This window comes from Natator depressus, chromosome 1 (genome assembly GCF_965152275.1).
Source record: "Natator depressus isolate rNatDep1 chromosome 1, rNatDep2.hap1, whole genome shotgun sequence".
Lineage (NCBI taxonomy): Eukaryota > Metazoa > Chordata > Testudines > Cheloniidae > Natator > Natator depressus.
Genome location: NC_134234.1, coordinates 239,526,415 through 239,550,630, shown reverse-complemented (window position 1 = coordinate 239,550,630; position 24,216 = coordinate 239,526,415). Strand labels below are relative to the sequence as shown.

The 24,216-nt window shown below is 42.7% G+C and overlaps 1 protein-coding gene across 10 annotated transcripts in view; it reads left to right on the top strand.

Annotated features, from left to right (window-relative positions):
* Positions 1–24,216, top strand: part of ERC1 (ELKS/RAB6-interacting/CAST family member 1) — a 553,011-nt gene that overhangs the window by 66,219 nt on the left and 462,576 nt on the right. The window lies entirely within an intron of this gene.

The window sequence follows — 24,216 nt, the reverse complement described above, 5'->3', positions numbered from 1 at the left end:
ATGTGATAATCAAATGTATCTTCATTCTGTGTTTTCAATGTAAAGACAGTGTCCTAGCTATCTTACCACTGAAATGTCGGTCTGACAGGTTCCTTGCCATGTCTTCAGCTGACACCTGCAGTGCCAGACGGTCTTGGTGACATTATACTACAGAACACCCATACGCGAAGATGTTGGTAATCTTCTCAAGTCTCTTTCAGTTTAGTAGATTTGTCGTCTTAAATTCTGCTGATACAGCGTTAGCATTTTATGAATAACAGGTTTTGTCCTGTTGTTGAATTGCACATAGGCATCAAGTTTGTACCCCTTAAGGGTCTAGGTCTAATCTTGCACCATCAAAGTCCTTGTAAGTTTTACGACTGACTTCAATGGGAGCAGGAGCAGAATCAGATTTAACAGAACCTAAGATAACCTGTAATAACAGGAGGGTTGGTTACTATGCATATGTGGGTGTGGGAATATACAGTCACTGTAATTTTGACAATGGAGTGTCTTATTGGGGAAACAGCTGTGGGCAGAAAAATCCTGCAGTCACAGTCAAGTAATTAATCTCAAAATCAGCTTGACTAAGAAATCCCACAATCAGTAACCCTAAATAACATCCTGTGAACACATTAATCTCTCCTGGTTAAGACATCTTGCCATTTGCTTTGGTGGAAAACTGGAATATTTCTTTTGGCAACTATTCCCTTTAAGTGAGCTAAATAAACAAGAATTTGAGTTGTTGAGGGGTTCAGGAGAAATGAAGGCTTGTAATTCCTACTTCCAAGAAACATTCCTCTCATGCAACATCTGTTCTGCTAGGAGGATCAGAGGCTCACTGGTTTTGCAATACTATTTCCAAAATAAGGGTGCTCTAATAGTATTGTTGACCTTAATAGTTGCTTTGTACAGTGGCTATGAGTGGTGGTGGATGGCAAGATAGGAAGTTTTTGGGAGGGTTAAGAGAACTGAGTAGCAGTTGATGGGGAGAGTGAAGTGGTTTGTTTGAGATGGCTAGTTCATGCAGTATGTGTTTATTGCTAACACTGGTATGGAAGTTGGGGTCTCACTGAACCAGTAATAGCCTCCCTCATGGAAAACCCGGCACAAAACTCCTCCCCCACTTAAAGCAAGCTATGAATATGGGGGAGGAAGAGAAGAGGGAATGTGCTGAGCCTCAGGCGTGTCTTCTCCCTTGTGGTGGGTGGGGTCAGACCCTGCTCAGGATGAGCCTATATTTTGCATGTGCTTCTGCCAGCCAAGTGTCTAGTAATTCATGTTGTACAGGGTGGGATCTAGACACACGAAAAGATTAATCCTCAGTTTGTAAGATTGTGTAGATACCTTGCAGCCAGTTTATTCTTGCAAAAAGAACAGGAGTACTTGTGGCACCTTAGAGACTAACAAATTTATTAGAGCATAAGCTTTCATGGGCTACAGCCCACTTCATCGGATGCATAAATGGAACATATAGTAAGAAGATTATATATATATACACACACAGATATGTTGGAAGTTGCCATACAAACTTGGAGAGGCTAATCAGTTAAGATGAGCTATTATCAGCAGGAGTGCACTGTACATTATAGGGTTGTTAGTCTTTCACATACTATTTTTTTTAAAATCTTCCTTTTTCCTTCCTCCTTTACAGCTAATGTAAAGAGATTGTAAAGTACAATAGCTCTCATTTCCAGTGAGTTTTAAAATAAACTACCCACAACTCCTCTATTATACTGATCTGGCTGCTACTTGAAAAATTTCTTACCTCTTTTGAAAAGCAGGTCAGGGGAAAAAGGGTTGGGACATGCTATGAAAAGCATAACATGTTAGCTGTAGAAAAAGGAAAACTAGCCAATGCATCTCAGCTCTCCTCGTTTGCTCCCTCATCCAGGTGTGCATGCATGTTCGCACTTACATGCCAGCTTTATCATTCTCATAGGTGTTCCAGTAAACTGATTATTTTTCCTCCTACCTTTTCCCTGTTGTGTAGTCCAACTTGCATTTTGCTAAGATGGTGTCAGCTCTCAAGTGTGTTGAGGTCAGCCAACGTTCCAATAAAGATAAACAGAAAAAGAAATGAAGCTGCCTGAGGGGAAGGGAGAAGAGTCCATTACAAAAGCAGGAGCCACTGCACTGAATGATGTAGCATTATTGATCTCTGGCAAAAACAGCAGCATTGCTGTGATCTGAAAGAGAGAAACCTTTTATAAACTGGATATTTTTTTACAATAGAAGAAATTTTTTTTGCACTTCCCCAGATATTTATTGATTTGTTGGGAGTTTACAAAGATTTTATATAGCAGATCCTTTTTGCTTTTAACTCCTCTCCTAATTAGAGCTTAATAAATGTTTAAATTTAAAAATAACTTAACAGGAAGGAAGGAAACTGACTCAGAAGATTTAATATTTAAGCTATGCCATCCCAATACATTCTGTAACGTGGGCATTCAAAGCTCTTGCTGTTTTCAGGCAGAGCTGGGTAATCCTTTATGTGGGACTGCAGGTTTTTCTAACAGAGCACTCTGTGGGATAAAGCTTTGGTTTATAAACTGAACTGGGGTGGTTATTATGAGCACAAGTAAACTCTGGGCAGTATTTCTGGGCAGTATTACTGTGCATATGGGATGTGAAGAGGATTTGGAATCCTAGCTGGAAATACTACATGAGTGTATGAGCAAGATTAAGAGATCTAGGTCTCTGGTTTTGTTACTTAAACATATAAGTATTTGTGAAAAATAAAAGAAAATATTTGCTGTCACTTGAGGATACTTGCTTGAAATATGTTTTATTAAACTGCTGTTCCTTGGTTTGTAACATGATGTTTATGTACAAACCTTTGTATAACATTGCATTTCTTTCGGGGTGACAATCATAGTAACACTTCTGTAGTTTTATTTGTGACAAAATAACATGGTTTCAGTGCAACAGCATTATCGGTAACTGAATCTGTATGCTCACAAGCTCTGAATTAGTTTTAACTTCTCAAAAGATCTACATGTAAGTGGGGACAGCTGAATAAAAACAACTGCTCGGTGAAGAGTAGTGATCAAAATGCAGTATTACATTTTATTACAGATACTATCAGTAAGTATTTTTAAAAAATTCTTTACTTTGTTACAAATAACTTTTGATTAAAACTGAAAGGATTTTAAAAATCCAAATTAATTTTCACTATTACTTTTAGTTTCTGCATTTCTTTCACCATGGAGAATGAAAACCGGTGGTGAATTTCACTTTTGTGCATCTAGGTCATTTCTAATTGCAGCATCACTTGAAAGTGAAATTAATATTTGGGTTGCAAACATTGGGAAATGTTAGTTTGAAATATTCCCTGTAGAATTTTTAAAAATTAGATTTCAGAAAACTCTTCTGCTAAGCTTTATCAATCTTACTTCCCTCATCCAAAAGGAAAAAATAATATAGAAACTAGTCTAAGAGCCACAGAATGAAATGGTAATACCTCCTCATTTTGAATACTAAGTCTACTCTTGGGAATTCTATGCCGAAAAATTAAAAATTCTGCACAAAATATTTTAAAATTCTGCAGAATTTATTTGTCAAAATACCAAAATAATTTAAACTGGTGTGATTATATTGTGTTAATTAATTTCAAAATACCTATCAGCAAGTATGTCTGTAACAACACAGGCAATGAAAAAGATTCAGGAAATGTTTTTTGACAAATAGATTCGTTACTAAGCATATGAATACAGAACTTTGAGTAATTCATTTAAACTACAATACAAAACTGTGTTTCCCACCCCCCTCAGAAGCAGTGCAAAGCCTTGGGGAAGTGCAAGGTAACAAGGACCTGAGAGAGAGGGAATGAGCCTGGGAGTGAACCTGGCGGGTTGTTGGGTGTGGGTGGAAGAAATATGGAACGGGTTTTTTTGGGGGGTGGGGAGGGATTGTTAGGGAGGCTCCCCCATGCGGACCCTGGCTGACCTCTAGCCTTTACCATTCAGTCAGGCACATCTGCCCCTGTCCCCAGGTGTCCCTGTACCCACATGTGTCCTTGCACCCACTCCCCCCATCCCCATGTGTCCCCATGCCCCCACTCAGCCACCCCCTTCTCCCATGTGGCCCTGCACCCACTCCCCCCGTCCCCATATGTCCTTGTGCCTCCACTCAGCCACCCCCTTTCCCCTATGTGGCCCTGCACCCCCCTCCCAGCCCCATGTGTCCCTGTGCCCCCTCAGCCAGACTCCCCCAATCCCCATGTGTCCCTGCAGCCCTCCCCTATCCCCATGTGTCTCTGTGCCCCCACTCAGCCATCCCTCTACCCAGTGGCCCTGTACCCCTTTCCCCCTGTCCCCATATGGCCCTGCGCCTCCACTCCCATTTAGCCCTTGTCCCAGTCTGTCCTCCCCCAGTAGCCCTTATGAATTTGTCTGTGACCCCCGCCTCCCAGCATCCCCATGTGCCCCATGCTGTCTGTCCCCTCATATCCCCTGTCTCCTGACCTGGCCCCACTGTCAGGATGCTTCTTTCAGGAATGCAGCCTCTTCCCTGTCACAGCTGGGGGAGGGCCCAGGAGCTGCTGCTCTGTTCTAGGGCCACAGTGGCCCCTGGTGGGCAAAAGGCATAACTGCAGCAACTTTCTGACACAATTTATTTTCTGCGGGGGAAAAAAATTATGCACAGCACATGAATTGTGTACATGCAGTGGCACAGAATTCCCCCAGAAGTATAAGTTGGGCAATTCATTAGAAAGAAGTAACTCTTCTTCCCCACAAACCAAAAACTGGGTCTCAGATAAGGGTACAGTCATTAGAGATCTTTGGGTAGAGAGGCAGATTCTATAAAAATATATATTTTAGAACCTAGGACTAAGTAACATGTTAGGGAAAAGTAAAAGATATAAAGCAATGAATAGCCTAAACAAGGTGCATTTGGCAACTTTTGTTTATCATTCCTATAATAAAATGAGAACTTGATGAACTTAAAAGGCTATTCTTTTAAAACTCAAAGAAAATTATTAGAAAGCATATAACTTGTGAAGCTCATTGCTGCATAATATTTCAAAAGGTGAGCGGAAAAAAATCCCAAACTTAAATGTGGATTCATTTATATAACAGGGAAAATAAGCAAGATAAGCTAAAAATGATTCTTTCTTCCAGGCAGTACTGCAGTACAAATAATATTAGTGACTATAACTTAGAGGTTGAAACTAAAACATGAATTGAACAAGTTTCACAAGTAGAACATTAGCAATGATGAGTATAATCTATATAAGCAAGAGAAAGTGGGGTGGGGGGATGTCACTGGAAAGATCAGACTGAAGTGCTGCTCATTTCTCAGCTGCTACCTATTTATCATATGTATCTAGATCAGTTGTTTGTTGTGTGAGATCTGTCAGGATCAAGATTCTTGTGCCACTCGTCCCGAAAGATAAATGGGAAACCTCTCTAAGGATTTGCTGACAGTTAATAGTCTTAGGTAATTTGTGTTCCTCCTTCCTAAAATTTCCCATTTCAGTTGGAGAATATAATTTCCATTCCTTAAAAAAATCTAAAATCTGTTGTGCAGTGTTACTGGTGCAGGATGGCTGCAGTGTTATACTTATCCTTTTCAGTGGTGGATGGACCACTGTACTGAATAGACAAGATATTCTCTTGTACATTGAAAAATTTCGTAAGAGACTGGCTAATAGAGCAGCAAAAAGCAGTTGTGTTGGAGAGGAATAGTAAATTAAAGATATACTGACATTTTAAAAGTGGTAGCTATTGACTGTGGCTCTTAGCAAAAGTTTTACTGTATATAGTTTCTAGAACACTTTGGGGATTCTTGAGGATAAAAGGTACAGTATAAATCCTAGCCTGCTAATGTTTGTTAACTTATTAGCAGTGAATACTGGAATGTAACAGAAAAGTTGTAAGTATTTGTGTCAAACCAGGATAATTCCTTTTACTAGTTGAAGATAAGAGATGTGTTGTTAATGCACTCCTAGAGCCTGTTAAGGTTCTCTGGAGCATGCTAGTTTCAGTACTACCTACTGCGAAGTGCATAGAGAAATGCTACTTCATACTGGTGCAGGGATTTGAGGGTTTTTACTGACCTCTGGCCCCAAGCTCCCTGCTCATAACCGCAGTGAACGATAGAGACCAGCAGGCCGATTTAAATCCATTTGCAAGGATAAGGACTTCTAAATAGATGGACAGGAAGCTTTATACCTCCTCTTCCTTACAGATGTACATTGCTAATCAGCATCCATTGCTTCCAAATATGACTTCGTGAACTGGACGGCTATGTCTAAGTTTGCAGATCAGCTGCCTGAAGCCTCAATGGAGGAATTTCAAGCATTTATTACCGAAGGTTGCTCCTGGCCTAAGAGTTCTTTGCAGTCTGCTCTGGATGGTGCATTTACTTCAGCTAGAGTCATGGCCTTGGCAGTGACCATGATGAGAGTGGCCCCCTAGCGGCAGAATTGGGGCATTGCTCCCAATGTTCAACAGGCATAGAGGATTTGCCCTTTGATGGCAGAGTTGTTTTTCAGACAAGACAGATGAGCCTCTGCACTCCTTTAAGGACTGTGGGGCTACTGTACAGTGATTGGGGATGTGTATGCTGGCAGTGCAGAGGTCCTGCTACTGTGGATGTCGGCGGCGGCAGCAGCAGCAGCAGGATTATCTGCAGCTTTCCCCTCCCACTTGACATCAGGACTATCCCAGAAAGGGGTATAAGTCCCAGAGGAGGAGGCATTTGCATCTGGGTTTTGGCCAGTTGACGTGCCTTCCTTTGGTGCTTCCCAAGGGCCCATTTTGACTCCTTGGTCCAGAGCACTTTTCCAGTCATTACTCCCTTTTCTGTCCTCTCTGTTTGGGGACAGGCTGGCTTGCTTTTACAGTGCTTGGAGTCGGATCTCCACTGACAGCTAGGTCCTAAGCACCATCAGATCAGGCTGTGCCATCCAGTTACTGTCTGTTCACCATGTCTCCCCTCACTTCTCCCGGCCCTGTTCAGGAACCCCTCTCTTGAGATACTGCTCCTTGAACAGGTCTGCTCTCTACTGGCTTTGTGGAGGAGGTTCTGCCAGAACTCTGGGGTCAGGGCTTCTATTTCTGGTACATTCCCAAATCTAAGGCAGAGGAAAGACTCATTCTTGATCTTTGCGGCCTCAACAAATATATCAGATACATATCATGTTCTGGGGTGCAATCTAGACCAGTGAGGGATTGTGGGTGCCTTGCAGTGCTCTGCTGTTGTAGCTCCCAACTTGGGCAGCTTACCAACAGCCAAGCAGCATGAAGGTCACACCTTGAATGTCTGTGTATAGCAACAGTCCTGGTCCAGCAGCTCTAACCCCAGCAGCCTGTCAGCAACATATCAGCCACATTCTGGCTTCCAGCAGCCTTGGTTACTACCTGCAGGATGACCCCAAAAACATATGTTCTGTACTGTCCAGCCCTCTTCTGGGCAGTTCAGATATTAGGTCTATTGACTCTGTAAGGTGCCAATATGCAACAGTTTGCTACTGTGAAGCAAGGAGATTCTTTTCCCCAAGAATCAGGCAGCACAGACAATACTGAAGAGGTTTATTCACGGCATCAGGAAGACTGATAAACAGCTTCAAAAATATGGTGTTACAGTTACCAATTATATACATTTTTTTTATTAATTCATTTGCATTTATCTTGTACTTAAGAGACAAACGTTGTTTCAGAGAGAGAGAGAGAGAACACACTTAACATGATAATGACAGGAGCAGAACATACGCATAGAAACCATCCTGATTCCATCAATTATCTATGGCTACCCTGAAGGCAAAGGGGTGGAGTGGGAGTAGGATTGAGTGTTCACAGATATCCGGAGAGCTGTGGAGAGTTTGTACTTTTCTTTCTTACTGAGAGGCCAAGTTACCGGGCGGACATCTGACCATTTAAGTTATCAAGTGTTTACAGCTGCCATTGTCCTTGGGCCTTTGGTACGCCTGCTTGTTAATGTGGGTTTCTGCCTCAGCTGCTAACTGAATTTTTAACTCTTGCCTAGCACTACATTAACTGGAGTTACCCAAACAGCTCAATTTAAACACAACACTGGATATGTTTTGATTTTAAAATGTTAACTTAGCTACAAAGAGAGATTTTAAGTTAATTAAATGGTATTAAAGTCAGAAATGCTACAAGAGAAATAAAGATAAAATGCTTTCTTGTGGATAAAACTTACCTTGAACCAAGTCTAGTTTGTTAAAATCCTTACCACATACTCCCAGCAACACTGCTGACCAAAATATCAAGACTGGATCCTCCCCCCCCCCCCCCCACAGTTAAAGGGCTCGTTCCTTTGTCATCCTTGGTGAAAGAGCGTGAGAGATAGGGAGAGAAAAAGAGAGATGCTGGTGTGTTTTTGCCCATCACTTTTATAGTTGTCACCCTTTGAAATGCATTTTCCTGAGGGTTATCCTGGATAGTTCCTTCCCACTGTGAGGATGGAGAACATAGAGTCTTGAGGTGAAAGAGGTTCCATGTTGTTGCTTGCTAAAATGTGGTTGATCTGTTCCTGCCCCCCTTCATTGCCAAAGAATGGCCACTTGACTGTTGATTGTCAATCAACTTTGACACTTGGCTAGAGGCGTCATCTTGGTCTTTGATAAACAGACTTGACTTATCTGGTAAATACATTTTCAGTCATAATTTCAGCTTAGGTTTATAACTTTACATTCATTTCACCATGATATTGTTGACCAGCAAGGTATTAGTTTTCAGATGATACCTCACAAGGCAAATTTTGAACAAGTATTGTTACAGTGGTGTATAGTGTCTGAATACAGGAGTGCATTCAGTCAGAACATGAGGTTCCAAATGGTCACTCTAGCAACTACTCTTCTTGCATTATCACAGAACGACTGATTTGCTGCTGTGGACCTTCCAGACACTTAATTTTCATGTGGTGATTTTGCCGAGCCACAGAAAATTCCTTCGGTTCATCGTAGCAAAGCACTACTCTCAGTATACAGTGCTTCCCTTTGGCCTCTAGGTTTTAAATAGTGTATGGTTGTGGTGATGGCGTACCTCAAGAAGAAATGAATTCACTTATTCCCATACCTGAATGACTAGTTACTGAGAGGCAGCTCTACAGGGGAAGTCCTTTCCCACAGTGACATTACATTGTGCTTGCTTGACCTTCTGCATCTTATCCTAAACACTAGAAAGTCAATTCTGGTTCCCACTCATAAAATCGAGTTAATTGGGGCCTTAATAGACTCTACAGGTTTGAGAATGTTTTTGCCAACTACTTGTCACCTTTGCCTCAGTCTGCAGTCTCAGCCTTCCACGACAGCTCTGATTGCTTGAGGCTCTTGAGCAATGCATCCACTTGCATGCAGGTGGTCCAGTTTGCAAGGCTGCAAGGTTCGCCCCCGTCAGATGTGGCTCAGGACAGTTTTCTGCCCAACTCTTCACTCCTTGAATGGATCGGTCCCTCTCCCTCCACTGGTCCTAGACTCCTTGCAGTGGTGGACATTTCCAGAGGGTGTTTGTCAGGTCATTCCCTTTGTCCAGTCCTCACCAACCAGGACTGTTGTTACCAGCACCTCCCTGATGCACATCTGGGGTCACTGAAAGTTCAAGGTATGTGGTTGGAGCAGGAGTCCTTTCTCCATATTACAATTCTGGAGCTTGGGCCATCTACAATGCATGTCACACTTTCTGGACCATATCGGGGCTCAATGGTTTATATACTTATTGACAATACCATTGTGATGTATAGTATGTAACAGGCAAGGAGGAGCACACTTCAGGGTGCTCTGCCAAGAGGCAATCAGTTTGTGGCAGTTCTGTATCAAGGAGAGTATCACTCTGATAGCTGACCACTAGCCTGTGATCCAGAATCATCTCACGGACCATCTTAGCAGCAATTTTTTCCTGAACCTCGAGTTGTTTCTGAAGACTAGTCCTCTGGGTCATCTTCACAGCTTGGGGCATTCTGATGATCGACCTGTTTGCCACAAGGGAAAACAGGAAATGTCATCTGTTCTGCTCTTGAGGGGACCTCAGTCCAGGCTCCTTGTCCAATGTTTTCCATTTCAGCTGGCTATTGGCTCTCCTGTATGCTTTTCCTCCAATCATCCTACAGGTCATTCTCAAGCTGGAGGTGGATCAGCCAGGTTCATTCTCATTACCCAAGCATGGCTGAGGCAGTACTGATTCTCTGACCTTCTTGTGCTGTCAGTTCATAATGCCATACTTCTTCCTCTCCATCCCAACCTACTCACACAGAATCATGGTTGCACCTTGCAGCCCACACTTAGCTCCCTGCATCTCGTGGCATGGCTGGTTCATGGCTAACTGAGGAGGAAGTGTGGTGTCCAGCAGCTGTTCAATAGGTCCTGCTTAACAGTTGATAGTCCTCTACTGGAATGGTCTATTCAGAGAAATGAAAGCGGATTTCAATGTGGTCGCTGGTGCGCAGAATTCAACCGACACTGGCTTCTATCCAGGACATCTTGGAGTACTTGCTGCACCTTCCGTCATTGGGACTTGCGCTCAGCTCATTGCTGCTGGATGCACTCTTAATGTCAGCATTTCATTCTCCCATTCAGAAAAGATCGGTTTTCTCCAGTACATTGGTAGCAAGATTCTTGAAAGGGCTTTTTCGTCTCCATTCTCTGGTCTGAGAGCTATTTCCTCTGTGGGACCCTAACACGGTTCTAGCGGTTTTAATAGGACCTCCATTTGAGCCCCTGGCATCTTATCCCTTTCCACGTTTTTGTCAGAAAACTACATTCCTGGTAACAATAACATCCACAAGAAGAATGTCTGAGTTGCAGGCTCTGATGGCAGAGGCTCCTTATGCACAATGCTCCAAGGACAAAGTGACTTTATGACTAGACCCCAAATTTTTGTCTAAAGTGGTTTTTCAGTTTCATTTAACCAGGCTGTATATTTACCTGGGTTCTTTAGTAAGCCATATTCATCTCTGGAGGAGCAACAGCGCCATATATTAAACATCAGGCAGTGTCTAGCCTTCTATCTGGACAGCACTAAATCAGTTTGTGCTTTGGCTTGCCTGTTTGTGTCATATGAAGATTGTATGAACGGGCAAGCAGTTTCTTCACAGGCGATCTCTAAAGGGATAACATTCTGTATCAACACTGCATATAAAATAGCTTCTGCTATGCCTCCTCAGCAGATGTGAGCTCATTCTATGAGTGTGCAAGCAACGTCATTAGCATTCCCCAGTGACGTCTCAGTATTGGACATTTGCAGGGCTGCTACATGGTTATCTGTACATACATTTATGATTTATTATGCCATTACTGGATCTTCCAGGGTGGATGCAAATTTTGGTAGGGCAGTCCTATCGTCCTTGTTTAGGTAGGCTCCGAGGTCCACCTCCTGGTGTAGGTACTGCTTGTGAGTCACCTAAATGCAGTACAAAGCTGCATCTACTTGAAGAAGACAAAATGGTTATTTACTGTAACTGTGAATCTTTGAGATGTGATGCAGACATGTATTCCAAGATCCACCCTCTGTCCTCTTTCGATTGGAGTCTAATCTCTGGGGGTGGGTCAGGCTGGTGCCGCCTCATATATCAAGGACGCTTTTTCCCCAGAAATTGATGAGAATAACATTTTTTCCAATAAAAGAACCTCCTGTCAAACTTTGCAAGGCAAATACCTGGGTGTGTGGAATAACAAGGCCCCAACCCGGAAGACACTGATATTGTCTAGATTAGTCTGTGGCCCTACTGTAACTCAAGTTAACTCACATTAAATGGCAGTCAGTTAACTAACATGTACGTAAATACGAATGTAGGTACTCCACAAACATTGGTTTGAGAAAAAAAAAAAATGTAAACCACAATCAATTAACTTGTTACAGTAGGGTCACAAACTTAAGTCTATATAAAACCTTGGATACAAACTAAAAGTGAGCTTTCTTCAAACTATTTTGAGTCTGATTTTCCATTTTGCTGAAAAATATGCTTTTCTTCTCCCCTTTTTTGCTTCTAGAGAGGTGTCTCTTTCCTGTTTGTTAGAAGTGTGTTCCTTTATCCAGCGCTTCCTCACTATGTCTTCATAGTTTTTTTACTCCTCCAGACTGTTGCCATTGATATGGGGAATTTCATCCTCGGTTTTTTTCCGTATTCTCCAAATTATTAGCCATTATTTGCGTAGTGCAAACACAGAGTGAAATTTACTAAAAACAGACTTGATCAGCACTGAAACAGATGGCAACACCACCAGGGCTGACAGCCTGGCACCAAAAGAGGACATTGTGAGAAGAATATTTTGATGACATCAGGCTCCGCCAGAATTGCTCTTGTGATAAATTAAGGATTATTTTACCTTGCTAAAGCCCTGTGGCAAAACACCCACTACCATCCACATCACAGCACAAAAGGTGGAAAAATGGTATCAGATCCTGCAGGAGGTGTTTGAATGTTTTTATGTCCATTCCAACCTGGGCTCCTTAGTCATCTCAACGGTGCAAGAAAAATCCAAATCCAACAAACGCACCCAAGAAGACAAAGACCTAAAGAAATCTGACTAGTTCAAGAGTAATGCCTATTTCTTTGGCTCCCTTTGACTATAGGGAGTAAATTGTCAAGTCCTTTTGGCCAAATATAATTTCCTGACTTGGGACAGTGTAACATCCTTTTGGACAAAGCTCCGACTCGATAGTAGTGACTCTTTAAGCAGCCATAGATGCTACAGACACTGTGGCCAGATCCATGGCTACAGTGGTGGCAATGTAAAGGGCCCTGTGGCTAGTGGTGTTGAACACTCTCAAGGAACTGCAAGCCACTACAGAGGATTTGCCCTTTGAAGGGACAAGTTCAGCAAAAATGCAGACAAAGCTCTTCATTCCTTGAAGGACTCAAAGGCTACCTTGCACTTCTTAGGGATCTTTATCCCAGCCCCTTATCATAAACAATATTGCTTACAGCCTCGAACGAGACAGAAGAACCAGTCATATAATGCCAGACAGCCCAATTATTCTCCTAAGAAAAAAAACAAATACATCAGGAGATGCTGGTAGCCTTCCTTCTTGGTGACGCTGTGTACCAGTGACATGCCAGCAAATTTGACAAAACTGTTGAGCATATCCTCTCCAGAGCATGTAAGCTTCCAAAGTCCTCACCCCCTTTCAGCAGGCATAGCCTGTCATATCATTGAACAGATGGATGTTAGAGAGCATATCCAGTTTGACTCCATACACCCTACGTACCTCTCTTCCCCTTCCCTCTTCAGGGTACCTTCTCACCCATTTTGCAGTCGGATAAACTAAACTGGAGGTGGCCTTTCAGTGTGAGATTGAGTGAGACTCAAACCCATGACCTTAAGTGTTGTAGTTGAGCTCCTAACCACTCAGCTACTGCATGTCATAGAGGAAGTACTTCCAGAATATAGGAGGAAAGGCTTCAATTCCTGGTATTTCCTTATTCTGAAGAAGAAAGGGAGTCTTTGTACGATCCTAGACTAGAAAAGACTCAATAAATACATATAACATCTCTCATTCAAGATGGTAATGCTTGCCTCCATCATTCCGTCTCTTCAAGCTCGAAGTCTGGTTTGTGGCTTTCAGCTTGCAAGATGTGTACTTCCGTATAGCCATCCATTGGTCCACAGGAAGTACCTAAAATGCACACTATGGCCCAACCATTATCAAGGTACTGTTATTTGGACTCTCCATGGCAGTGAGATTTTTCATGAAATGCCTACAGGTGGTGTCAGCACATTTAAGAAATCCACATCTACCAGTACCTAGGTAATTAGCTGACCAGAGGCAGATTCCAGGAGGGAGACTGTAACAGCCTTAGAGTACATCCTTTCTTTGCTCATCTAGCTAGGCCTCTTTGTGAACTATGAGAGAGTCTCTCTCCTTGTCACAGATGATAAAGTTCATAGGGACTATGAATGACGTCATCAAAAGCCTACTTCTTGGAGAACAGAGTTCCTGTCTCTTCAATCGATGATAAACCACCCAAAGTCAAGTATGACTACAACAGTGTTTATTTGCCAGGAACTAGTAGGCAAAATGTGGGTATGTGACACCATTTGTCCAAGTTCTCCTGCAGCCACTAAACTTCTGACTGAGGTCAGTGTGTTGTCTGTCCAGACACCAAGTTTACAAGACAATCCCAGACCCACCTGAAGTCCTGTTAGTGTCTGGGCCCCAACAATAAATGAAAGGGAGTTCCATTCTTTGTTCCTTCTCTAACAGGGACACACATTATGGACACATCAGGAACAGGTTGGAGAGCCTGTCTAAACCATCTGTAGATGCAGGCCACCACATAAATGCCACATAAACATCTTATGGTCTTCAGTTACAAGACTGGCTTGTATGGCATTCCTGCCTGTTGTTACAGTAATCCACAATGCAGATATTAATGAACAATAAATCATTAATTCAGTACATAAGCAAGGAGTTGTTTATTCATCACCTCTCTGTAAGGAAGCCCTCAAGTGATGGACATAATGTCATCCCTATGTGATAATACCACTGACTCTGTGCCTTCTAGGAGTCAGCAAGTGCCTGGCAGACTTCATGAGCAAACATGCAGTAACCAATAACAAATGGTTATTGTGGAGGTATTTTGCAGAGCTGATATTCAATCAGCAGATCTTTTTTGCCACCAGGGACAACACAAAATACTCAAAGCTTTGCTCCAGAAGAGTCATGAGCCCAGGTTCATTGTCAAATGCATTTCTACTACTTTGTACGCTCAGCCTCCTATATGATTGTTCACTGATTCCCTGGATTCCCAGAGTGATATCCAAGGTTAGATGGGACAAAGCCACATTGGTCCTTATAGCTCCTTATGGCCCAAGGCATTTTGGCTGTTAGACCTATTGCAGGTGTCCATTTGGCCTCCCATCTATTTTCCAGCCTGTCTAGACATGATATCTCAGAATCATGGTCAGATATTGCACCCAGACCTGGCATCATTGCATTAGATGGCATGGGATGATGGAGAGACTGCTCCCTACAGGTACAGAAAGTTTTCATGCAGAACAGAAACCGTACACAAGGAAGACCAACTCCTCAAAATGGAAAAGTTTCTCCATATGATCAGTCCAAGACCATCTGGACCCAGTAGAGGTTCCATTACAGAAGATCCTTGACTACATGCTGCACTTGAAGCATGCTGGCCTAGTATTTAGCACTCTGAAGCTCCACCTTGCAGTGATGTCAGCATGTCATGTTGTGATGCAATTGTTCTCTGTTTTCACACCCAATGGTATTCAAGTTCTCAAAGGCCTTCTGCATACTTACCCACGAATTAGATATTTGACTTCCGCATGGGAGCTAAACATCCTCCTCCTAAAGCTTGTGGAGCCTCCTTTCAAACTACAGTTGATTTACCATCTTGCCCTTAAGACTGACTGGTTGCTATAACCTAAGCAAAGAGCTGTGAGCCTGAAGCCCTTATGGCTGGACCTCCAGATATGTCCTTTAACATGACAAGGTTGTGCTGCAACTAGACTGTAAGTTCATCCCTAAGCCCATCTCAGAATTGCACTTGAACCAGTCTTTGTCCCAAAACTTCACTTGATATGGGGGGAAAGAAGCTGCATATTCTGGATGTCTCTAAAGCCTTACTCTATTTCACTGACCAGGAGGAAGCCTTTCAGACCATCTCCTCACCTCTTTGTGGCCATATCCGGCCCTTTGAAAGGCCAGGCTATTGCATCACAGAGTGTCTGTAAGTGGATCACGTGATGTATTTCTGTCTTTTATCAGGTAGCTGGTGAGTCTCTCCCTTAAACGTTAAGGCTCGCTCCATCAGTTTTCTGCCCAAAACTGGGCACAGGAAAGGTCTTTGGCCTGTTTTAGGAATGTGCTATTTGAGATCTGCACAGCAGCAATGTGGAGCAACCTTTGACCTTTGTCAAATGTTGCGCTCTTGACTTAGTGGTAGGGGAAATGCCAAGTTTGGGAGAAGTATTTCAATCACTGTTTAACTAACACATCTTGAAACTCCTCAGTCACACCATCTGATGAGGATACTGATTGTCAGGAACCTACTGTGGGATCCATACTGACACATACTCAAAGAAAGAATGGTTGCTTACATATAGTAACTGTGGTTATTCAAGATAATGTTGTTTTGTGTGGATCCCATAGCCCACTCTCTGTCCTTGCTTTTCACAGTCCTTGGCAACCACTAGCCTTCAATTGTGAGGGAAGGTTTGGGTTGCACTGCCCTTTATGCCCTTGCATTGGAGCATTAGGAGGCACAGGGCACGCATGTGGCCCCGATGGAAACTGCTATTCTAAATACTCTAATTTGTCCAAGCTGCTTTCCTCTGATTACCCAAGGTACTCAACATTTATGGAAAAACCTGTGTTTACCTCCTCATTCCAAGGTTGGTAAACTGCCTTCACGGTCTTCTATATGATATCAGTACTTCATCCACTGAGCTGCCAACTCTGCCCTGGGCAGTTTAGAATTTTTCTAATCCTCTCCTTTTTCCCCCTCTCTGAAAAGATGGGGAGATAAGGGAAACCACTAGGCAACAAATGGTGAGAGTGCTACATCTCAGTGCAGACAATGATGCTCTCATTACATTAAGGATGGGATAGAAGACTTTTCCCTGGACTGGTGAATTGAATAAAAACGTACAAGTTCGGACGAGACTTTCTCTTGTGGGTAAAAGAGAATTTTAGAATGAGGTGGTGATAGTTTGAGGGAAAGAGGTCTTCATATGAATGTGGGATAAGAAATGACTTAAGAATTCAGTCTCATTGAGATCTTTGCCTTGCCTAATGTAGACTTTATTTGGTTTCTTTAGTTCTCTTGCTACATTTTAAAGTCTGTGACATGAGTTTTATTTTGAGCTGTAATTATCTGCAATTATCTTTCCCATGCCAGTGGTTTCTGAAATGTTATTACTCTTTGGTATGGTTCTCTACATTGGTAGTACAACTGACAAATATGCAATGGACGGGTAACAAATATAGGAGAAAGAGGAATAGCCAATGAAGAATGAGTTAAAATTCTTTGATCCATAATAAATTGTGTGACCTTTTTTTTTTTGAGAGAGAGAGAGAGGCGTTAAGGTTCCCTGCTCCTGAGTAGCGGATAAGGCTGCTGATGGGACTTGATGCTCTTATCATCCTTGCCATAAGATATTTATTTCAGTTTATAAATATGTACATATCCAGTACTCTTGAGTGGCTGTGTCAGGGTTCCTTCCCCACTCTGAACTCTGGGGTACAGATGTGGGGACCCGCATGAAAGACCCCCTAAGCTTATTCTTACCAGCTTAGGTTAAAACTTCCCCAAGGCACAGATTCCTTTCTTGCCTGGGATCACTGCCACCACCAAGTGATTTAACAAACAATCAGGGGAAGAACCACTTGAAGCCCTATTCCCCCAAGCCTGTACCCCCTTTCCTGGGGAAGGCTTGAGCATATATCCTCACCAATTGGTTACAAAGGGACTACAGACCCAAACCCGTGGGTCTTAGAACAATGGAAAAATCAGTCAGGTTCTTAAAAAGAAGGATTTTATTTAAAGAGAAAAAGGTAAAAAAAAAAAATCACCTCTGTAAACTTAGGCTGGTAGTTAACCTACAGAGTAGCAGAAAATTCCAAGAGCACAGAGGAACCCCCTCTAGCCTTAGTTTCAAAGTTACAACAAAACAGCTAAACCTCCCTCTAGCAAAGGGAAAATTCATAAGTTGAGAAAACAAAGATAAACTAATACGCTTTGCCTGGCTGTTACTTACAAGTTTGAAATAAAAGAGACTTGTTCAGAAAGATTTGGAGAACATGTTTTGATGTCCAATCCTTCTTAGTCCCAAGAGCGAACGGCCACAGAAAACAACAACCCAAAACAAAACCTCCCCCCCCCCCCAACAGATTTTAAAGTATCTTTTGTCCCCATTGGTTCCTTTGGTCAGGTGCCAACCAGGTTACCTGAACTTCTTAACCACTTACAGGTAAGGAGGAATTTAGGCTCTCTGTTCCTCTCCCACTATCTCTACCATCTACTCCTTCCTTCGCTCTCTAAATGCTGTTCCATCAGCTAAGAACAACATTGCTTACAAAGGGCTTGTCTACACTGGCAAGTTTGGTCGCCAAAAACTGCCTTTTGGCAACAAAACAGGAAGAGCATACACACTACAATGGGACTTTTGTCGCAAAAAACGCCTAGTTTTGGCAACAAAAAACTTCCACTCTTAGGAGAGACTTTTGTCTTTTCCCCTCCCTTTATTGTTGACAAAGAGCCAGTGTAGACGCTGCTGAGTGTTTTGTCCACAGAACTGGCTTCCACCAGTATTCCACAATGCCAGCCCTGATTGCTCTGCTCAGTGTTTTGATCTTTGCTGCCCTGAAGGCATGCGCCCCTCCCCTTTCAAAGCTCCGGGAAGTATCTGTGTGCTGCTCCATTTGGGAAACAAAGAGCAAATCATGCAGAATGCTCCTGTTCTGCCCTGCACTAGAAACACAGCAGCAGGCAGACTGCTGCTGCAGTGGGAGGGGGACAGACTGCAGTGCTGCTTTGCCACTCCTCAGCACGGAGAGCTCACAGAGCTCCTCATGATGCTGCTCTCGGCAACTGAAAGGGCTGTGGAAGAACTTGGAGAGAATCCCAAGATGCGCAGCGATCAGCTCTTCCTTCCCACAACACTGCTCTGTGGGATACATACCCATGGTGCATTGTTTACCCTGTTGATGATAGTGTCCCCAATGTGAACTTTATCTGTCGACAGAGGGAGCAAGTGTGAACGCTCTTGGGTGATTTTTGTTTTGTCGACTTTTGAGTGTCAACATAAGTTTTGTGAACAAAACTTGATAGTGTAGACAAGCCCAAAGTGTCCACAGAGCAGTACACATTATGCCTTCAATCTCTTCTCATGCAGATTCCTATTCCAGCTCTGGAGGGAGGACACTAGTCTGTATTACAGGATTTCAGCACAGTAGGGCATGGCTTCCAAGCCTGGCTAGGCATCTTAGGGGAAGAATTGGCTTGGAGACTGGATTTAGCAGTAAAATGCACTCAGAAGCAGGAAACTGATGATACGTTTTATCTGCTGTGCTTTTTTCAGTGGTTTGTGCTTTTTTATCTGAATTTGTTTGAATAGAGTTTCAATTTTTCAAGACTTTTTTTCAATTAAGTATTTTTAGGTGGAGTTAAAATAAATCCATAGGTTTGCTGCTTTTCTGGAACAGTTGTTAAACTTGAATTCTAGGACAATTCTGATATTTGATGCTCATGTGCGAATAAAGAAATTACGCTAATCTGGTGTTTTATTTTAAATACCAGTAGAATTGCAGGGAGAAAACAGTGCTGACTTGCTAATTAGTAATGATGCAGATCCTTTCATATTGAGTACTTGTGGCACCTTAGAGACTAACCAATTTATTTGAGCATAAGCTTTCATGAGCTACAGCTCAGAAGTGAGCTGTAGCTCATGAAAGCTTATGCTCAAATAAATTGGTTAGTCTCTAAGGTGCCACAAGTACTCCTTTTCTTTTTGCGAATACAGACTAACACGGCTGTTACTCTGAAACCTTTCATATTGAGATTACTGATTCAAATCCAAGCCAGTCAGTAGTGACCAAAAGTTTGCTCTCTAGTTTGATGCTCTGTGTCTGGTTCCCAAAGGAAGAGTCCCTATGATCAGAAACACTCCTTAGTTGATACGCTTGTTAGAAGGCTAAGCGGAATCCAAGAACTGAGTAAATATATACAGTAAAACCTGCTTTAGTGACTAGCTCTGAAGAGAGACCACCTGTGACGAGCGACTACTTGCAGAGGCTACGGAATACCGCCACTCTGATGTGCAAACAGTTGAAGAGAGACGACCTCTTACAAGTGACCACTTTTGCTAACTCCCATGAGTGGTCGCTCTTGGCAGGTTTTACTGTAGATTGAACTACTCTTTCACCCTTGTGTAGATCAGACGTTTTGGTTATATTTAACATTGATCTCTCTAACATGACTTGAACATGTCCTGTGCCCTAATGCAAAGATCCCTCAATAGTTTTTAGGCCGTGCTACAAGTTGTCCTATATAGATATCTTAGGGTCCCCCTTATGGTTAACCACAAATAAGATGAATTGTGCCAGCAAAGTTTCGTTACTGCCCATATGGCTGGCAGTCATTATTGTATTACAGTAAATAAAACAATGTAGTCCTCCATGGGCTATTTATATTGCCTTAGTACACTACAAAAGTGGTCTCTCTAGCCATTTATCTAATCTCTGCTGTTTAGGAATCAGCCTGGCTGGAAGCCATCTACCTGCATAAATTTCCTAGCACTTACATACGAGTCCAGCTGGAAGCTGTTTCCCTCACTGGCTAACTTGTTTGGTGACTGATCAGCAAATCGGTTCCTGATTGAGGTGTATTGTATCTATTTATATATTACTTAGTCTTGATTTACCAAATTAAGCTTCATCACTATATATGCCCCACTACAGCCTGTCTCTCTTAGGGGTTTGCATTAGTGTAACTAAATCAATATAGTTACATGGGTGCAATTTTTATCAATGTAGATGAGGTCATAATAGCTCTGGTGTAGGACTATCAGTATAATTCAGTTATTTGGAACAGGTCTATAAATGATCTTATCTGCTCTAGATCTACACTATCTGATGACCTGAGTTACAAGATAGATTTCACCTACTCAGTGGCAGATGTTAAGACTCAAATTGCCTTTTGGGCAAAGACATCTGTATATAGGACCTTGGGAAGAATCAAATCAAATGGAATATCCAGTCATCTCACCAGGCTGGACATTAACAAGACTAGAGACTAGTGTTTTGAGAAAATCAAAGGTCGAAAGGTGGCCTCGTATAAGGCTAAGGACAATAATATATCCAGGAGGGCAGTCAGGCATTGTCTATTTTATGAGGAAATGAATCTCAGTATGAGAGACTGTGTACATTTAGTATTCTTGTGCTGAAACAACCATGACATGTAGGGTAATTGTGGTCAGGCAAGAAGATACCTCCCTTCGCAGTGAGTCCTCAGCCAGTTCATGGCTGCATCCAAGATTCATGGAGCCAAAGGTCTCAAGACCAGTTTGGGAAGATATTATTCAGTATTTATATTGCAATAGCACCGAGGAGGCCCAATCGCAGACCAAGACCCCAGTGTTCTAGGTACTGTATACACACAGAACAAAGATGGTCCCTGCCCCGGAGATCTTAAAGTCTAACTAAAATGCATTCTGACCTACTCCAGGAGGTAAAGGTTAATGAGGATGCCACCCAAACCTTGGTCCAGAGATAGAGGTAATTGGACACTGCCAATGCCAGAGTGTAGTAAAGGACTTTCTAGCCAAGCTCTCTCCCCCTGATAAGAGACCATCTAAGGGTTCTCTACTGATATCTCAGGCTGGGGCTTTTAGGGGCAAAATAGGTCCATCTGGGTCCATTTGAATTCTGTGCACTACAGGGGAGTAGAACTGCTGGGAAGCCCATTCTTGTACCCTGGGCCAGTATCTTTCTTAAGGGACTCAGAAGGGGCCCATGTGGAGTTTGGAGACAATAAGCACAGACTCTTTTAGAGCTGGGAGATGGCTAGTGACAGTATTTTGGAACAAACTTTCAGTCCAATTTCATTCCCCACTCTGATACAGGATTATAGGGATGAACTCCTAGAATTGAAATGAATAAAATCAGCCAGTTTCCCTTGCATACCGTTACAAAGTGCAGCACTGCAGATTAATCCATCGAAGACGGGGCCACTGACATGCTGATTCTTTTGGGCATGCACATGTATGCGCACACAGACAAAGGAGGAATTTTTCTCCTTGGGAGCAGAAGGCCAGCTGCCCAAATCAGAGTCAGAGGCTCAAATAGTAAAATATATTTTAAAAAACAAAACACTGTGCCTTCCCCTCCTGCCCCTGCCAAACAGATTCTTTCAGCTAGTGCATACTGAGTTTTGTGAAACTATGCTTACAATTAGGGCTGTCAATTAATCGCAGTTAACTCTCGCGATTAACTCAAAAAAATGAATCATGATCAAAAAAATAATCACGATTAATCATAGTTTTAATCTCACTATTAAACGAATACTAATTGTAATTTATTAAATATTTTTGGATTTTTTTACATTTTAAAATATTGATTTCAATTATAACACAATATACAAAATTGACAGTGCTCACTTTATATTATTTTTATTACAAATATCTGTACTGTAAAAATGGCGAGGTGAATGTATGAGGTGAATTGAAAAATACGAAGTACTGTCGTGCAATCTCTCTATTGTGTAAGTGCAACTTACAAATGTAGGGTTTTTTAATTACATAACTGCACTCAAAAACAAAACAATGTAAAACTTCAGAGTGTACAAGTCCACTCAGTTCTTCTTCTTGTTCAGCCACTTGCTAAGACAAACAAGTTTGTTTACTTTTACAGGACGTAATGCTGCCCGCTTCTTATTTAAAGTGTCACCTGAAAGCGAGAACAGGCATTTACATGGCACTTTTGTAGCCAGTATTGCAAGGTATTTATGTGCCAGTTGTGCTAAACATTCACATGCCCCTTCATGCTTCGGCCACCATTCCAGAGGACGTGCTTCCATCCTGATGACGCTTGTTAAAACAATAATGCATTAATTAAATTTGTGACTGAACTACTTAGGGGAGAATTGTATGTCTCCTGTTCTGTTTTACTGCATTCTGTCATATATTTCATGTTATAGCAGTCTCAGATGATGACCCAGCACATGTTGTTCATTTTAAGAACTCTTTCACTGCAGATTTGACAAAACACACAGAAGGTACCTGTGACGGGTTGGATCACAGAAAACCCCTTGGGAATGGCCAGCTGATGTGCTGAGACTACCCCTGAGCCTGTTTCCCCTGGCAGCTTGGGACTTCAGTGCCCTGCCTGGTTTGAGCCAGACCCACTAGCCTACTGCAAACCCAGACCCAGGTCTGCACCATGTCCCCCAACAGCTGCAGGCTTAACTGAAAACAGCTTAAGAAGTGTTCCAGTCTCCAACACTCAGATACCCAAGTCCTAATAGGGTCCAACTCCCAATGGGGTCCAAACCCCAAATACTTTTACAGCTTACACAGGATAAACTCAAAAATTTTTCACCCTCTATAACACTGATAGAGAGATATGCACAGCTGTTTGCCCCCAACCCCCCCCCCGCCCCCAGGTATTAATACATACTCTGGGTTAATTAAAAGTAAAAAATAATTTTATTAAATATAAAAAGTAGGATTTAAGTGGTTCCAAGTAATAACAGACAGAACAAAGTGAATTACCAAGCAAAATAAAACACGCAAGTCTAAGCCTAGTACAGTAAGAAAACTGAATACAGATAAAACTTCACCCTCAGATGTTTCAGTTAGCTTCTATCACAGACTGGACACCTGTCTAGTCTGGGCACAATCCTTTCCCCTAGTACAGCCCTTGTTCCAGCTCAGGTGGTTGCTAGGGGATTTCTCATGATTGCAGCCCCCTTTGTTCTGTTCCACTCCTTATATATCTTTTGTGTAAGGTGGGAATCCTTTGTCCCTCTCTGGTTCCCACCCCTCCTCCTAAATGGAAAAGTACCAGGTTAAAGACGGATTCCAGTTCAGGTGACATGATCACATGTCACTGTAAGGATATGTCTACACTATGGAATAAGGTCGAATTTATAGAAGTCGGTTTTTTAGAAATCAGTTTTATATATTCGAGTGTGTGTGTCCCCACAGAAGTGCATTAAGTGCATTAACTCGGCGGAGTGGTTCCACAGTACCGAGGCTAGAGTCGACTTCCGGAGCGTTGCACTGTGGGTAGCTATCCCACAGTTTCCGCAGTCTCCGCTGCCCATTGGAATTCTGGGTTGAGATCCCAATGCCTGATGGGGCTGAAACATTGTCGCGGGTGGTTCTGGGTACATATCGTCAGTCCTCCCTCCCTCCCTCCCTCCCTCCGTGAAAGCAAGGGCAGACAATCGTTTCGCGCCTTTTTTCCTGAGTTACCTGTGCGGATGCCATACCACCGCAAGCATGGAGCCCGCTCAGGTAACCGTCACCGTATGTCTCCTGGGTGCTGGCAGACGCGGTACGGCATTGCTACACAGTAGCAGCAACCCATTGCCTTGTGGCAGCAGACGGTACAATACGACTGGTAGCCGTCCTCGTCATGTCCGAGGTACCTCCTGGTCGCCTGTGTGAGGTTGATCAGGAGCGCCTGGGCAGACATGGGCGCAGGGACTAAATTTTTAGTGACTTGACCAGGTCATTCTCTTAAGTCCGGCAGTCAGTCCTATTGAACCGTCTTATGGTGAGCAGGTAGGCAATATGTCCTTCTGCAC